This window comes from Megalopta genalis, chromosome 12 (assembly GCF_051020955.1).
Source record: "Megalopta genalis isolate 19385.01 chromosome 12, iyMegGena1_principal, whole genome shotgun sequence".
NCBI classification, from domain to species: Eukaryota; Metazoa; Arthropoda; class Insecta; order Hymenoptera; family Halictidae; genus Megalopta; species Megalopta genalis.
Genome location: NC_135024.1, coordinates 3,354,884 through 3,367,502, shown reverse-complemented (window position 1 = coordinate 3,367,502; position 12,619 = coordinate 3,354,884). Strand labels below are relative to the sequence as shown.

At 36.8% G+C, this 12,619-nt stretch overlaps 1 protein-coding gene and 2 long non-coding RNA genes across 5 annotated transcripts in view; 1 reads left to right on the top strand and 2 right to left on the bottom strand.

The window, feature by feature from the left end:
• Positions 1 to 12,619, bottom strand: part of LOC117228809 (lachesin) — a 196,246-nt gene that overhangs the window by 150,196 nt on the left and 33,431 nt on the right. The gene's annotated exons all lie outside the window — the stretch shown is intronic.
• The window catches only part of LOC117228812 (uncharacterized), a 48,350-nt gene that overhangs the window by 26,772 nt on the left and 8,959 nt on the right, over positions 1 to 12,619 (top strand). The window lies entirely within an intron of this gene.
• Positions 4,482 to 7,382, bottom strand: LOC117228810 (uncharacterized). 3 transcript variants are annotated; one of them, XR_004492374.2, is made up of 4 exons: positions 7,087 to 7,382; positions 6,502 to 6,824; positions 6,217 to 6,432; positions 4,482 to 6,130 (listed from the first exon to the last, which is right to left on the bottom strand). It is a non-coding gene; the product is annotated as an uncharacterized LOC117228810 (long non-coding RNA). The 3 variants fall into 3 exon arrangements; XR_004492375.2 differs by having other exon boundaries at positions 6,502 to 6,813; XR_004492373.2 differs by having other exon boundaries at positions 6,502 to 7,382.

The following is a 12,619-nucleotide window of genomic DNA, read 5'->3' as shown; positions in this document are numbered from 1 at the left end:
GGAAGAAGGACGATGGACGACGAGCATGTACCGAGCGGGAAAAAGAAACGGAAAACGGCAAGGAAATGCGAGAGAAAGAGAAACGAGCGAGTTAGAAAGAGAGAGAGAGAGCGAGAGAGAGAAAGAGAAATAAAGAAGGGGAGAAACGGGGGATGAAAAAAGGAGAGAACACCGCGGGCGAAACATCACGTTCGACCCGGTATGAGACCAGAAAGTTGTACGCCCGCGCAAAACACACTCGAACCAATTTTTTCCGTCTACCTTCGACCCCATATTTTTTCTCTACCTTGTTCCAAATATATATCCCCTCGGTTTTGTCTGCCTCGCGGCGGCCTATGGATGATCGCCGGTAACGCAGAACGTGCACGATATCGTGACGCTCGCTGTTTATTCACCGCCCACGGGAACGAGCTTTTGTCGTGAGCGACGGAAGAAAAATTGCAATTAAGACCGGTGACACATTTTTATTGGCGGGATAGATACGGACCTGATACGCGGTTTCTTTGCCTTTTTTGTTACACCTGGTTTTTCTGCATGCGAACGCCGTGGCGCCGGGGACGCTCGGTCGCGTGGACGATGTTCATTCTCCGCGATGCCATTTTTCGGTCGTGAGAGACGAACGTGGTTTCGGGACAGTTGCTAATACGGCCGGTGCCGGGTTAACGGTCGCATCGGTCCCGGGAAATTTGTGCATCACTTTTGACAGCGTCTAATTTCGAAGGAAAATTCGACGGAATTTGACTTGCTCTTCGCATTGAACGTTTTTCGACGACGCAGCAGAGATTTTCGAATGAATTTCGTGCGATGAGATTCTCTCGTCGCTTCACGAGATCTTGACGATGTTTAGTTAAAAGTATACAGTGAAGATTAATTATTGAAAAATATGTTTGTGTGGTACGGAATTATAAAGCTCGCTGTGTTCAGTCTGTCAATTTCTGAATAATCGATTTCGCATGCATCCTTAGAGATGCATCGATGCAAGTTGGAGTGATTTCATTGTATATAGCACTTTCACGGATTCCTAGAGAAGAATATTTCAAGCGAGAAGCAACTATAAATGTCGCTTAAAAATTACGTCAAAAATCACATCGAAAATACCAAGTACCGAGGGAATAAATGGTCGCGTTTCTTGTTAGCAATATCGTGAAAATTTACAGTTTTCACTGAAATGAGAAAATTAAAAGCTTTTTTTATTCTTTTGCCATTTTAACCAATTTTAGTTTTAGCTACAATTTTTTGCGATTATTTGGTGAACTAGATCCTCTAACATTTGGAAAACGTTCGAATCATTTGACCGAATGTTTCAAAATGTTTACCGTGTTAGAAATTGTCCGAATATTTTCGTGACCGAGTTTTATTCGTTTCGAACAAATACGATCGAGCAAACTCATCAGACACAGATAAAAGGGATTAATCCGTAATAACGAGGCGATACTCAACCGTATCGAATTTTTATTTGTCGTCGGTCCGAAAACAGCGACGCCTTTGATCGGTCGTTACAGAGTTTTCCGTAAACATCTTCGCGAAAAGTACGCAAACAATGTAATACAAGACTACGACGTTTAAAGTCCGATAACTAAAGGGTTCACATATTCCCCATTAGTTTCGCCGGTTGCGAAGTACAAAGAGTTCGATTTAGTTCAAAGTACCATTTACTTTTGTGGGTAACAAGGTTTCTACCAGAATGCTCAATACCTGCCTGAAGTTCTAAATGGTCTTGCACGCTGATCGGAATTCTAGTTACAGCTTCGACAGATATTTTACGTTACCTTTTGCACCAAATTCGCGCGCTACCGCTATAAAAGAATTTTGAAATGATGAACCACTTGGATCCGAGAAACGATGAATTATTTACAGTCTCCGGAACGCCGCGGATATTACATTTTCGATATTTTAGATATTACAGTCGAATAATTAAATTATAATTGAAAAATAAAATTGCAGTGAAATAAAATTTTGTATCAGCATTGTATATACAATGCTTATATATATAAGCATTACGTATAATTTTAGAAACCTTTTTTTCGTTATTTGTGGGGCACAGCTATTATTAATCATTAAGTATTAATTCAAATTTTATTCTTTTTTATATTTTTGATAAATACAGAACAACGTATAAATAATTGTATCGAATGCAACTGATTTGCTTTATTAATTTGCTTTTAGTTCTATCAGTGGATTTCTGTTTCCGAAAAATGGAGAGATTTGTTTATTCAAATCTCTGAGAAGAAGTTAATTCGCATCGAACGGCGGTTCATTTGAATAACTTCGAAAAATGTAAATTCTGTGGGAAGCTTTACGCTTTATTTACGCGTCAACCGTACATAAATTTGCGCAGTTTAACGATTATATATTCAGGTAGTTTATATCCAGTGAAGCTAGAATATTCGAATTGAAAACTGCATAGGCGACGTCGTTACACTTTACTGCGTTTTGGGTACTTCGATGAATACAGCGTGAATTTTACGTATCCGTGAGAGAAAAAAAGAACGACACCTTAAAATATAAAACCGCGACGGTTTGGAGGACAACATATAGTAAAACACTGTCATTTTAAACACGGAGTTTATTAAAATCTGTTTGGCTATCTTAATGTTGCGGGCTGTTTATGCGTCATAAATATGATTCAGGCATCGCGTATCCACTTTTACAATGTTTCCGAAACTTTCATGAACGCGGATATTATGCATTTACGGCGTTGATAAGCGGCCAGAGCACGAAAGAGTGAAAGTTACGGAAAGCTTGAAAAATCGCCAATTTGTTTTCAATTTTAGCGAACTTTCGGGTGAACAATTAACTTCCGTACGTTTCCGGTTACTGTCACGGAGAACTTTCATTTTGCTCGCAGATTTACAGTCTAGTTAGACGCCATAAATCACGGCATTATAATGAAATGTTCGGCCATAATGTGTCCAGCGGAGCCGGCTAAAATAGCAAGAAGTATAGTTAGCGTAGCTTAGTTTTACTGCTTTTTAGAAACTTTCATGAATGAGTTGTGGACGCTTCACATTTATGATGAAACGAACATCTGAAATACGTCTACATAACAGCTTGCACAGTTTCGGAAGAATTTCGCTGTTGTTTCGTTCACAATTTGACGAAGTTCTTCAGAGGCAAAGTCATTTCCGTCTATTTTCTTAGTTTCATTATACATACAATCATTGCATCTTTGTCAACGATGAGTTTAAAGGCAAAATTTAATTTTTTGAAAACCAAAATATAAGGATTGCAATCATCTCTTTAAAGAAAACCATTCAGGAACTTGGATCGAGATGCTTCATAGAAAACCTTAAAACCAAATTATGGCAACAAGATAAAATAAGATTACACTAGGTTATAATAATAGGGTTATATATATTTATGATATTTATAATATATTTATGATATTTATAATATATTTATGATATTTATAATATATTTATGATATTTATAATATATTTATGATATTTATGATATTTATGATATTTATGATATTTATGATATTTATGATATTTATAATATTTATGATATTTATAATATTTATAATATTTATAATATTTATAATAATTATAATAATTATAATAATTATAATAATTATAATAATTATAATAATTATAATAATTATAATAATTATAATAATTATAATAATTATAATATTTACAATATTATTTTTACGTAATTTATTAGTTCCTTCTCTGATTATAAAGGCTCGCGTTCCTTATACAAACTCTAGCTCCTTACTAAATCTTCCTTATTATTACGAAGTTACGAAGCTAATTATTTCTCCGTGTATGATATTGACTTTTTACCACTGCATTAGTTTGACACCAAAGGATAAATTGCGCCAGAAAAATGGGGACGAACAAGGGTCAAGAAGTGATCGAGTACTAAACGTATCCACTGGGGGCTGCCAGAATCGGGAAACATATAGTTAGTCTCGCTTAGGTCCGCGTTGTTGCGTCAACAAAAAAATCGAGGATTGCACAGTGAGCGAAATTTCATGGAAATAATATTCAAGTGTTTCATTTCATACGCAATAAAGAAAATATTTATTTCATTAAGTATTTCAGGTTCACGTTGTAAAATATATATTTTAATTGTATCTTGCACCTCGATTTTATAATTATTGATAATCGGAAGCTATAAAAAAGGAGGCTCAAATAATCGTATCTCCTCTTCCCAAATTGTCCATTTTTGGCGCAATCGACTTTTTACTATTGTCTTCCATTGACACACCGAAGGATAAATTACGTCAGAAAAATGGGGGATGGATACTACATAAGATCCAAAAATCTCCAAAAATGGTCGAAAAACCCCCAAAAACGGCCAAAAAACCCCAAAAAACGGCCAAAAAACCTCCTTAGCACCCAAAAACATGAAAATTTCTTTAATAATTTAAGTAAAATTAATAATTATCTTAAATTACTATAATAATAATTATATTTTTATATTTTTTATAATAAATTAAATATAACCAATAATTAATTAATATAAATTTAAAATTTTATATTAATAATTTATAATAATTTTAATTCAAATATAATATTTATATAAAAATAAATGACTATATAAATATATTTTCATACAAATTCTAATTCAAATATAATATTTATATAAAAATAATGACTATATAAATATATTTTCATACAAATTCTAATTCAAATATAATATTTATATAAAAATAAATGACTAACTGATGACTAACTGTCAACTGATGGACCGGAAGCTGGCAGAATCGAGGAAGATACAGTTATCGTCGCTTAGGTTCTCTATCCGACGAACGAAATAGCGAGGCGTGTGTCTACGTGCACAGCTAGACAGCGGGGCGCCGTTTAACACGCCGCGAAGGGTGATTCAGGGATCAACTGTCCCCCGCAAAAACAAGGCAGCCGGGATCGAAGAAGACACGAGTCTTACGGCCGCGTGGAATTTTATTAGCTGATACGGATTATGTGAACTCATCCCCGGGCCGGCTGGCTCGTCGGGGAAGGTACATCGAGCGTTATTTAGAGCGGTAAAACCACTCGTGGGATATCCAGACGATTAGCCTATGCCTTCAGCGGAAGGAATAAGTAGGGCGAAACCACTGGTAAAGGTGGACGACTCGGATAAATTGCATCGGCCGCTTTTAATCAGTGCATTCGTCTAAGGCACTTTGAGGATTCGCTTGACTCTTCTGGCCGCGGGAAATTTTTCTCTTCGGCATTCCTCAAAGAAGGATTATCCGAAAAACAGTCAAAGAATCCGACCGCTTGGGAAACGAACAACGGTTTTCGTTCGGGTAATGAAACCGTATTTTTCTTTTTCCGTCCCCATACAAGTTCTTACGTTTTGTCTGTTCCACGGAAAATGTACGGTTGCACCGAAATTCGTTGTTTCTATTTTATGTGTGCGATATATTGCAACGCGCCAGAATTCACCTTTGTGTAATTTACACGCGATCGATCGATCATTTTTATTCGATTATTGTATCTCATTCGTGTTATCCGTGAGACCAACGATTACATTATGAAAAAGTTACGATTTTGTTCAGATTTGTTGTATGGCACAGGAATATTTCTTTGCACAATTTCCTTGCAAACATGTCCGACAAATGATATTCGCTTAAGTATCGTGTTTCATTAATTTCATCGATGAAATCATTAACTGCATTATGAAAATCGCACAATTGCATTGAGACGCGTATCGTTTCTATTTTAAGCGTGCACCGTATTGCATTGCATACACATTTACTTGCTTCGCTATTATTTTATTATATCGTCAATGATATTTTCTCTGCCTAATTAAATTATAAATATGTACGACAAATTAATTCAATACAAATACGTTACTTAATTCATTTTGTTAATTGAAGCAATAGGTTACGCTTTCTAAAAACGAAAACTTATTGTTTTCATTTAAACTATATATTTGAGAAGACAATTTTTTAAAAACGCATTACATTCGCTTTCGTCTCGCCTAAAATTTTAATCGAAAAATTTATGGAGCGAACAAAATATCTAACAATATAAGCTTCAGTTAGAATTGCAACGAAGATATTTTTATTGCAATTTTGTACGATTATATTGCACACATTTGTCTCCGTTTTTTGTTCATAGTTTCTGCCTTGCAAATAAGAGACAAACGATCGTTGCGTACTTTCCAGTTCTGCCTTGAAAAAAGAAAATGAAATTTGTAACACATCGGCATTCTAAGATAAGGTAAATAATCTTAATCATTTATTATATGAAGAAATACTTTTGTCAGATACACCTGGGTCTGCTTTTATCGTTCTTAGGCGCGGCTTTATTCGAAAAAAGTTGCCAAGTCGAACGTGCCAATGAAGATTGGCAGCCAGTTTCAAGTGCTACATATTTCTTGTCGAGTTTTTCCCGAGGAACGCTGATTATTCTACAAAGTTCCCTCTTTGTGGCATTAAACACGGATGAAGGCCGCGGGACCCAGGAGAACAGCCTGCTTTGAAAGTACATAGTAAGTTTCGGCGTTTGACCTGGAAGGCATTATTTCACTCGATTGTATTACCTTACTCCTTGGAATCGAATTTTGAGTCACACTAAAGCGCGAACAAATCGCTTTGAACTCAAATTTTTCAGTCGATTATACGCAACAGAGAGAAGAACCGACGTTCCATTCTCAACTTCGAACTCTCAAATGAACGGTTGCTCGAAGCGAGAACGATAGTTCGGCGAGTTAAATATCGTTACATCGCGAATAGTTCATGCAATTTATGCATTTTTACATGCATAAAGATACACGATGGAACGTGCATTGCGGACTTTCTGCAAGAACTGTGCACACACTGAATTTCACATTGAAACATTGGCAGACAGTAACCTACAAAAACACTGCAAATGGTAGCAATAATTAAAATTCTTACACGCTATTATAATTGTTATATTTGATAAAAATTACAAATGAAAATTGTTTTAAATGTTCGCTTGACATTTCTCGATTAAACAAATCAATCTGAAAATTTGAGAACACGACGATTGGGAAAAAAGTAGTTCGGAATTATTCGAAACCGAGTTAATAATTGCATTACGAAGCGTATTTTCAGCTTTCGTAAACAGACAAAATGATTTGCTTTCCTATTTTTAAGAAACAAACCGAGTAATGCCCGCGCATTGCACAATTTGTACATGGATTGAAAGTTCCAATTTGAAACTAGCGTAAAACGAAAAACATAAGTTAATTGAACACTGTCGTCCGCGCAAACTTTCCCGGAAAGCACGTTGCGAAAACGCTGCTCGCAGCTGGCAAGAGGAAACGAAAAATTATCCGGCTGCAGAAGAGAAGTTAATTAACGATGTTCCGTTGGCTAAATCACTTGTTATTCACTTTGGCGGGAGCAGCAACATTGCAAATTTATAAATCAACGACCGGCGACTGTTCGCGCACCGCTATCGCGGAAACTAACTTCGGTATCGCGCGAGCGACGTCGCGCGGGAGCATGTAATTAAATCTGAAGTATGACGTGCTCAATATAAATATGTAAATGGAAAAATAATGGGCGCAATTTACATGCGGCATGGCCGGTCGCCGGTTTTATCGCGTCGAAGATATTGGTAATTGTCTTTAATTTCGCCGGCGGCGTCGGCGTCGGCGGCGGCAACGGCGTCCGAACGTTGATATTATCGATCCGGAGGAAATTGAACATTTCTATAAACCGTAATTACCGTAACTTTTACGACAATAAAATGCACTTTGCATGTTTATCGCGGCGCGCGTAATTACGCCTGGCCGTTGTTTCTGTTCGCGTGCACCGGCGCAAAATGTGCCATCAATAAATTATAGCGGCATTTAAATCGGTACAAAAATGTGCCGGCGTTTAACAAAGAAAAATAGTTCTCCGCCTTTATCGGACACCGTCCATTGTTGCTCGACTGATTACTCAAATTTAGTGCTTTCACGAGGGTATCAGGGTCATCGCGATAAATTTAAAGGTTGAAAAACCTCGGCCGGGATATCAAATATTCACCTTCGAAATTCGTAATAATACAGAGCGGGGACCCGGCGATAATTTATCAGATAAGCGGTAACGATTTCAATTTTTCATGTTCACGGACCCGTAACACTGTTCCACGGCACACCTTCTTTGGGCCAGAATTTTTATAAGATCGCGTACGCGTTATCTGCAAAATAAGAACCGTAAGTTTTAATAGCCTAATCTGATGGCTGCGTCGGTATATACTACTGTGATCAAAAAGTAAGGTGAAATTGTCATTTAAAACTCCCGGACATTAGGAAGGCAGGCAATTGTTTTTTTCCTAGGTTGGTAGGACTGTCTATAACAATTGCCAAGCGTCTGTTTGTTAAAAGGTTTAATTATCTCCGAGTTACACGTGTTTTAGTAAACGACCAAAAGTGAATTTTTCGATTTTTACAATGGGTGATTTTGTTGAGCAAAGAACTTGCATCAAATTTTGTTTGCGGAACGAATATTCTTGTGCGGACACGTTGAAAATGTTGCGGAAGGCCTTTGGTGATCAAACTATGGCACAAAAAAACATTTATAAGTGGTACAACGAGTTCAAAGCGGGCCGAGAACGCGTTGAAGACGAACCGCGCTCTGAACGACCATCAACGTCTACCGACGAGGGCCACGTCCAAAAAAATCGAAGATTTGGTGCTTGAAAATCGTTGACTGACAATGAGAGACCTCGCTGATAGTGTTGGAATATCATTTGGCTCAGTCCAAACCATTTTGAAGGATGTTTTGTGTCTCAAACGCGTCAAGTCTCGATTGGTGCCATGTCATACTGCATTGGTTCTTCGCGACTTTTTTGCCAAAAACTCGACTCATATCGTTCCGCAACCACCGTATTCGCCTGATTTGGCTCCGTGCGACTTCTGGTTATTCAGCAAACTCAAAAAGCCAATGCGGGGACGCCGTTTTGACACGATTGAGGAGATAAAAACCGAATCGAAGAAGGTCTTGAAGGCTATACCGGAAAAAGACTATTCCGACTGTTTCGAGGACTGGAAAAAGCGTCGGAAACAGTGCGTTTTATCGGACGGGGATTACTTTGAAGGGGATGAAATTGATTTGGAAGAATAAATAAAGAATTTACATTTTATAAACAAATTCACCTTACTTTTTGATCACAGTAGTACATGTAAACGCGACCTGTTCGGATTTACGGTTTTCATTTTAACACTATCCGCAGATCTTAGGTATGATTCTTTTGTTTGACGCCGGCATAATAGCTTGGAAATTTTAGATTTTAACAAAAATTTCGAAGATCGCGGTAATATAAATTCCTAAAATTAAGATAAGTCGTCCAAGAATTTTCCTACTCGATTCTTAGTTAAATAAGCACAATGCTATAGTTAGTTCGCTGCCTTTTAACACCCAAGAAATATATAGTTCAAATGTTATTTCAGCTTTTTAAAATGGCACCAAAGTGGTACCACCGGCATGCAACAGATAGTTTTTGCATTGCACCAGCGAGGTGTCACCGGGCGGCATAGTGTTAAGTGTCCAACATATCGCGTCGTACGAAGAAGCAACGTTTAATCGTTAATTTTATATTTGCCGAATAATTTGTATCCGAATATCGTGTTCCATTTTATTAATGAAAATATGAATTGCACGGAGAAAATGTGCTATTTTATTCCCTTCCATGTTAAATGCGTTGCACACGGTACAGTTTAAGAATTAATTTCTGCATTATTCTTTCGTCGCGATATTTTGCAAGTACAATAAAACAAGAAACGGTCGATATGGAAACGGAATTGGTAGAGTTTCCTACTTGCGTCCGTTGTACAACAAGACATGCGGCTATCATTAAGACCCGTAACCCCGAAGAATCGTTGTAAAAGCATCGAAATGACACATACGCGTTATTTATCGGGCCAACGTATGAAAGTAGCGGAGAAACTTAACGGCCCCACCGACAAACTTTCCCCAACGCGACGGCGTTGTTCGAGTAAAGTTACACTTACAGCAATTCATTGGTGTCTTGCCCGGAATGGATCTGTCCCATCCATTACTCTTGATACAGATAGAGATAGGTCCCGCTCGGATACTTCGAAATAGAAAAACAAGAGCTTAGTATGACATCGGGAGATCTAACATCGTTTACCCTGATGCGCACGTAATAACAGCGACCGCATTTCACGGCAATAACAATAACGCTGTCCAGCAGATTTGAACTTTCCTTTGCCTTCCGGCAACTGCGCCGAGGATACTCGTAACTGTGACGATAGGCCTCGATCTTTCAGAAACTGATCCTTTCAAGCGAATCTCAAATTTGTATACTTTCGAATTCGGTCTGTTTCAAATGTACGAGGCGAACGAGTTTTACTATTAATCGAGGTAGATCGATTTTATAAGATTTTCTGAGAAGAATAATGTAGTCTTTTCTTTAACGTTGATAACATTTATACACGTTCGAACGGTGTTTAAAAGGGCAAGAATTGATCATTTTATTTATCGGTTTGTTTCAAGCAAATTCATTAAGGTATCTAGACGCGGTAGTTATTTTTCTATTGACCTTGTTGAAACATGCGTTACAAACCAAATAATGACAACAATATTTATACTCTGGGTCCAAATCGACCCGAGCTCTGTCGTTCGAGTACGAATATTCTTTGAATAGTTCCACTAGATCGATAATAACTAAATAATTAAAAAATTGCAATTAAACAATTACACAATTGAACAATTAAACAATATTCTGAAAATCACTGCTCTGTATATTATCTTCCCAGTTTCTGTTGTAAACAATACAATTCAGAGTCTGGTAATAACAACGACTATGTTTTATAATAATAATAATGATTAATTGACGATATAAATACAAAGCTGAAATTTGTCTATTAAATATTGTAGATTGCATAACACACAGAGATTCGTTTCCAACGGTAGATTTGCCGAAATGTGTCGACGTTACTGTACACTTGAAATATTACGAATAGTATTTCCCGGGAATGCATCAAAATGTCTGAGTAAGATAAATGGATAAGCTGTCGGCGTATAATTGAAGGACATATATTTCATTAATAAACTGGATCAATCAATGAAACTTCTCTACGGTATTCGACACGGCTCTATTCTACGATTGTTCAAGATTTCTGTGTTCCATCTGTGCGCATAACGAAATATGTTGATTATACATTTTTTAATAATATACCGATTTCTCTGATAATTACGATGCAAATGATTTAAATGCGCGTTCGATCGATATTAATACCGATATTACAACAAATAAATATACGTAAACCTTCAACGGCGTCATTAGTTTGTAGCCAATATTACCGAATAAATTTTATTTACAGCAAATACCGATGATCAAAGAGCATGAAAATAAAATCGCAAGGAAATCAATCACAGAGTTAATGTTCATCTCTGATATTCTAACGAGTAAATGAACGTGAACGTTCAATAGCGTGATGATTAGTTTATGGTAAATACCGTCGAATAAATCCATTTACAGCAAATATTAATAGTTGAAACACATCGAAATAAAAATTGAAAGAAAATCAATCACAGAGTTGATATTCATTTTCAAATTTCTCTGGTAATTTCGATCTCTAAAATAACAAATTTGTAATAATGTGCAATATACAGAGTGTCCTATAATTATGTTAACATCCGAAAAGAGGTGATTCCCGAGGTCATTTGAAGTAACTTTCTCCTTTGCGAAAATGCAATCCGCGGCGTCGTTTACGAGTTATTACCGAAAAACATGGACCAATCGGAAACCGAGTGCAGTTGGTGCTCCGCCTTTGCGGCCAATACCGCGTCACGTCGACCGTCTGCGTCGCAGCAGCAGTGGTCGCGAAGACGGATCGTCAGCCGTGCGCGATCTCTCATTGGTCAGTGCTTTTCGTTAATAACTCGTAAACGAAGCCGCGGATTGCATTTTCGCTGAGGAAAAAGTTACTTCAAATGATCTCAGGAATCCTCCATTTCCCGGAAATACGATAATTTTGAGACATTCTGTATATCCATTACAGCAATGTTACTTATGAAACGTTTCATAAAGGGATGGCGATAAAGAAGAAATTCTCTGTAATAAAGAATCTCATTTTTAATATAAGCAAGAACTTTAATTAATAAACGAACGTGAAAGATTAAAGTGATTCCTGGATTCTACTTGATTTTAATGAAAGACTTAAAAAGAAAGAGAGAAGGAAACGTAGAAATTACTTATGACTAAAAACTCGGCTTTGAGGTGAATTAAAAATTCATATTAAATGAAACGAATGATCGTCTAATAAGTGAAATATATTTGCATCTTACCACATTTTTCATGAAATAACTGCAGCGGCAATTTGCTAAAAGTCTGCAATCTACATAGGGCCAAGTTCAACTTCTGTAGACCTCAATATAGGCCACTGTAGACTTCAATTTTTAAAGCAAATATCACTTCGTTTCATACATGATTTCAACAGTTTCCTTAATAAAAATCTGGTATATTAATAAGTTTTTACATCGACGGAAATTACTGTCGTCCTCGCGAAAATCTGACATCAATATTTCGTAACATCCACAGAATTACTTTGGATTGGATACAAAAATCTGGCATTAATAATTTGTTACGCTACAGAAATATTTTCGATCTCACGAAAATCTGACATTAATATTTTGAAAGCATCCACAGCAATATTTTGCAACATCGACAAAGATATTTTC